Source organism: Egretta garzetta, unplaced genomic scaffold (assembly GCF_000687185.1).
Source record: "Egretta garzetta isolate BGI_Z169 unplaced genomic scaffold, ASM68718v1 scaffold326, whole genome shotgun sequence".
NCBI lineage: Eukaryota > Metazoa > Chordata > Aves > Pelecaniformes > Ardeidae > Egretta > Egretta garzetta.
This window is the reverse complement of record NW_009260026.1, coordinates 3,066,454-3,071,372: the sequence shown is the minus strand read 5'-3', so window position 1 is coordinate 3,071,372 and position 4,919 is coordinate 3,066,454. Positions and strand designations below refer to the sequence as shown.

At 46.4% G+C, this 4,919-nt stretch overlaps 1 protein-coding gene across 1 annotated transcript in view; it reads right to left on the bottom strand.

The window, feature by feature from the left end:
- Positions 1-4,919, bottom strand: part of SEMA5B (semaphorin 5B) — a 138,458-nt gene that overhangs the window by 35,508 nt on the left and 98,031 nt on the right. The gene's annotated exons all lie outside the window — the stretch shown is intronic.

Sequence of the window (4,919 nt, the reverse complement as noted above, 5' to 3'; positions counted from 1 at the left end):
AGCTGCAGCCTTGCAAGCAATGCAACGGCCAGCGCTGACTGTCCCCACTCCATGGCACTTTTGCCTCTGCAGCGCTTGGGGCTGCTCCTTTTCCCAGTCAGCGTTCATATAAGCACAGTGACCACCTGAGACCGGGGCCTCGCTGAGCTTGGCCCCAAGGGCCTTGTTGAGTTTGGCCATGTCCAAACACACTGTAACAACCGGTTCCCTTTCTAAACACAGCCATAGCCTCAACGGCTAAGCTGGGTGAAGGATAGAAAATGAAGGAGATGGTGGTGACTAGAATTAATGCTGAGGATCACGTAGTGGGCTAAAGAGCAAGAATTCATCTCAAGGCAATTTATAGACCAGACCACACTGCTGTCTGTTTCCTCTGCCCTTTGCTTCATGCCTGTACAGTCCCAAACAGGCTGGGGCTTGATCTTCCTGGGCAATGAGATGAAGTAAAAATACGGCAGTTCTGGCAGAGCAAAAGCATGAGAAACAGAACTATTTCAACCCACCACTGGCGAAGACCTTCCAGAAGATAGGGTGTCAGAGCTTGCTCTCCTGTGCCTTGTTTAACCAGTGCTGGGCCGGGGAATCAAGCTGCTAGGTCCCCTGCAGCAAGGCTGACTTGAGAAGATGAGTGCTGCCTGCTCCTCCCAGGATCGCTCCCAGGCCACTGCTGCCTTCTCATGCCCGCGCCCCCGCTGCCGCTGGCACCACCTCTGACAGCAAAATCCAGCAGCTCTTGGACCATGTCTGGGATGCTGCCCAGAACACTCCTGCCCTGGCTTCCCCTCTGCTCCTGACTTCAGAAACACAAGGCAGAAAGACATCCAGGATGGCCCTGCCTAGGTACAGCCACGTCCTTGCTACAGGGCAGCACCAAGATGCTCTGTCCCCTGGCAGCAACCTCTGTCCTCCCCACCCCATGTCCCAAAGCACCAGGTTCCACAGGTGGGGCAGCACCCATGGCAGCTGCCAGCAAGCGGCTCCTCCCCACTGGTGTCACCCATGGCAGGGTGGGATGCTCAGCAGCTTTAGTAAAACCACTGCCAAAGGCAATTCTGGATTTGACCTTGATGTCACACACAGCCACGGGTGAAGAAAGAAAGAGGCCGGGGCCCTGGCTAACAGCCCTGGCCCCAAATCTGAGCCAGCAACCACTGACAAACCCCACCGCGTCGTGCTTCACTGAGCTCTGCAGTCAGCAGGATCTGTCCCCTGGGCCGCCCGGGGGGAAATAATTTCTCCTGCTCTACAGACAGGGAAACCAAGGCACGGAGAGGCTGGGAGCCCTCTCAGGAGCCACGCAGGGAGCCAACCACAGGCACAGGGGTAGTGCTTTCAAACATGCTTTTTCAAACATTTCAAAGATGCTGCTCTCTGCTTATTCTCCAAATCTGGCACTGCAGTAAACACTCACGATGCACCTCTGGTGGGCTGTCATCTTCCTCTCTCACCCATCTACAGTGGCACCAAAAATATGCAGCAGTGGCATGGAAGTAATTTAGATCTGTTACTGCACTCATCAGGCTGTAGTTGGGGGGTTTCAAGCATCTGTTGCAAACCTTTGTTTGCAATAGATTATCATGTCGTTATAAAAATTTGCTCTGGGCTGCAGGTTACAAGGCAAGATGCCCAGAGAAGAGAACACTGAGTTTTGTTGTTGTTGCATTTGTTGTTTTAAACATGCATGCAGTCAAAAATCAATACAGTTGGGTTGCTAAAAGTCAGGGGAAAAAAAAATCAAAAGAACTACTTTGAGATATTTAATACTAGATTTTTATCTCCTTTTTCCTCCTGCCTTACAAAAGTCATAATCCAAGTATTGGATCATTTCTATTCATTTCTGAGCCAGAAAGCCTTGCTGATTCCAGCGGGGAGTTCTGTTCAGAAATCAATGGTATGATATGGCCCGTGGCTTCAATTAAAAAAAAAAAAAGCTGACAAATAATTATTGGCTCATAACTGATACTGGGAAGCAACCCAAAAACTAAACAAATAAGCAGCCATAACCAAAATGCTGAGATTTATAAACATGTCACGTTGTGAGTGTGGGAAGTTTTTATACTTAAGAAATTACATATGGATTATTATTCTGTCTTTAAATTCATAAAAAATATCTTCAAAAGAGCAAACTTGGGAAGTGGGATAAAAACCGATACGCATTGATCTTTTTCAGGAATATCTTTAAAAGGCAAAGCCTTTGTAGCCAACATAGTGCCCATCAGACAGAGAGGATGTATTTAAAAACATGTGTGATCAAATGCCCTTCTCTCACCCGACCATATTAGCAATTCCAGAGTTCTCATACTTTGCAAACTGCCACACTCCCACCAAAGGCATCACCTTTGCACTTCTTCCTTGTACCGTCTAAAGGCTCAAGTGCAGGATCCAAAAATTCAGACTGACCATTCCTACACCCCGCTGCTAGGATATTTTCAATGTTTATTCAGATATCAGAGATAAGGCTAGAAGCATTCCTTGTTCTTTCAATTCATCTGTGCTTCCTCTTAGGATTTAGATGTCAACTGCTTATAACTTTGCCAAGCTTCAGTTATTTCAGCTGGAAGTTTCCATGTTGGCTGTTTGACAGAAGCTGAAAATTCTTGCAAAGTTTCAGTCAAAATATTTCAGACATTTCTAAAATAAAATCTAGGGGAAAAGAATGTCCATAAGTAGCAGCGTTTTCCTTGAAACAAGCTAGTGTTCAGAGCAAGGAACTGAATTTTATGTCATTGTAACACCTTTTGGCAATTTCCATGAAAAGCAACTCAGATCTGTCTACGGTATAAAATCCTTGGGAGGTGGGCAGGAAAATTCACAGTTTTCAGCGACTTACAGATTTTGCTCTTGGCACCTGAAGTCCTCTCAGTGTACTGGGCGTGCTCCAGTGTGGGCCAGAGCGGGATTATCCCAGACACTGCAGCTCTGAGCGGCTGAGCCCACATGAATTGAGAGCAGGGTACCAGTCTGGTAGACACCCCAAATAAGGAGCGGGGAGGCTGGCACTGATTAGCAAGAAAATGGGGTAGCATGGAGCGGGTGCCGGGTGACTGAGTTTGCTGGACATACAGAGTGGGACTGGGATGAAAACCTGTGAGGAAGAGCATCGTTTGGCTTGGGATAAGAGGGCTGTACACTTCACTGGGAATACTCAGTTTCTGACTTGCCAAGCCCATCAACAGTGATCTCATGAGCTTGGCTAATGGAGTTTATTGGTGGCTCATGTTGGTATCACTAAGACATTATAAAGTAGGATGAGGCTTTTTTTCAGTTTTCCTAAAACCAAAAAGCACCTCACTCCCTTTTCCCAAGCCTAAGAAGAAACAGCACACAGTCATGTATTCAGGACACGCTGACATGACACATGCACATACAGGGGAAAGAAGGGCAGTGCGTGCAATTTGTGTCCTATCATTTCCTAATATTAAAATGTGTGACATCATTGCAACCTTAGCAACAAACCTTCAGGAGGTTCTGGGTGTTACCTACTAATAACATATAGTAACCGTCGCCCAAGGTATTATGTTAACACTGTATGATTAACCCTCTATCTAAGCTCCCTTCATATTAAAGCTGGAGAGCGGGAATCTGTGGTACAACATAGTGCTGTACAAAGATGTTCAGACTAGCTCTGAACAAGCATGTTTGCACAAGACCAGCAGTTATGTTGTGTTAGTGTTGTGGTTGACTCACACAAATGCCTGGCCCCGTAGGATATAATTCAATAATATGCCAGTTCTGGCTTTAAAAGTTGCTGCATGCCAGTCTCTCATCTGTGCCAGGACATCTGTTTGTGGGCTCGGCTGCAGAAGAGCTCACTGACATTATCTGGGTTAGGAAAGGTTTATTTGGGAGGGGTGCTTTAAATCTACACCATGTCATACTTGAGTGTGATCTCACATACAGCTGTACCAGCACAGCTGAGCCCCTGGTGCTCAGCCCAGGAAAGTGGGGTGAGAAAAGCCAGGACTTCTTACGACAGTAAGTCATCCAGCTAAACTCCCAGACGGGCCTTTTTCAAGAGTGAAATTTGATGTTGGGTCACTGCGTTGCCCTACCTTTCAAGCGGTCATTTGTGCCTGCTGCCCTAGACTGCTGCCTCTGTTGACCGCAACCTTTATCCTGCACTGAACACAAGGAAATACTTGGATATTGCCAATGGAGGTGCTTAAATGAGCCATCCCACTCCACACCAGAGGTGAATTCATTCCAGCGAGGTGCAGAGGAGAACGAAAAAGAAAGCACTTGCATGTGGATTTTAAACAGCTTGGCAGCCTGTCAGTTGAAGGGCACAAGGCTGATGTATGCACCAGAATGAGAGCACCTAAATGGAAAATAATCTACAATGGAAATGCTAAAACAAATGTAAAAGTAGCACCCCAAGAACAGCCAAAGCTCCTGAATATTCTGCACTGGATTTTTATGACCTTGAAACAATGATCCGGAGTAGCCCGTTCCCTAGTGTGCACCACAGCAGACATGTTCGAACTAGAGGATTAACACCTCACACACCTATCAACAGACACAGGCATTAAGCAGGACGAGATAACAGCATGGGCAATCAAGAAGCACTGCATCCCAGTTCAACACAGGAGGGTTATAAACACACAAGCCTCTGAATCCAGCAGTGAAAAACTTAAGCCTGCCAAGCTGAGGATGGATTGAAGTAATGACTAATATTTCCCAGGAAAATATCTGAGAAGTAAGGAAGATAAGGGAAATAAACATCCCAGCACCTCCAGACAGAAATAGCATACTGAAGATATAATCCATCCAGTCCACTCTTTCTATCTACTGGACTTAGCAGTATTAACACGCTAATTGATGTTAGATAATAACACAACAGACATTAATGAGAATTTCTCCTCCCCTCCTCGCCCCCCCCAATTTATTTAACAAGACTGGTTTTCCTCCCCAGCCACCTT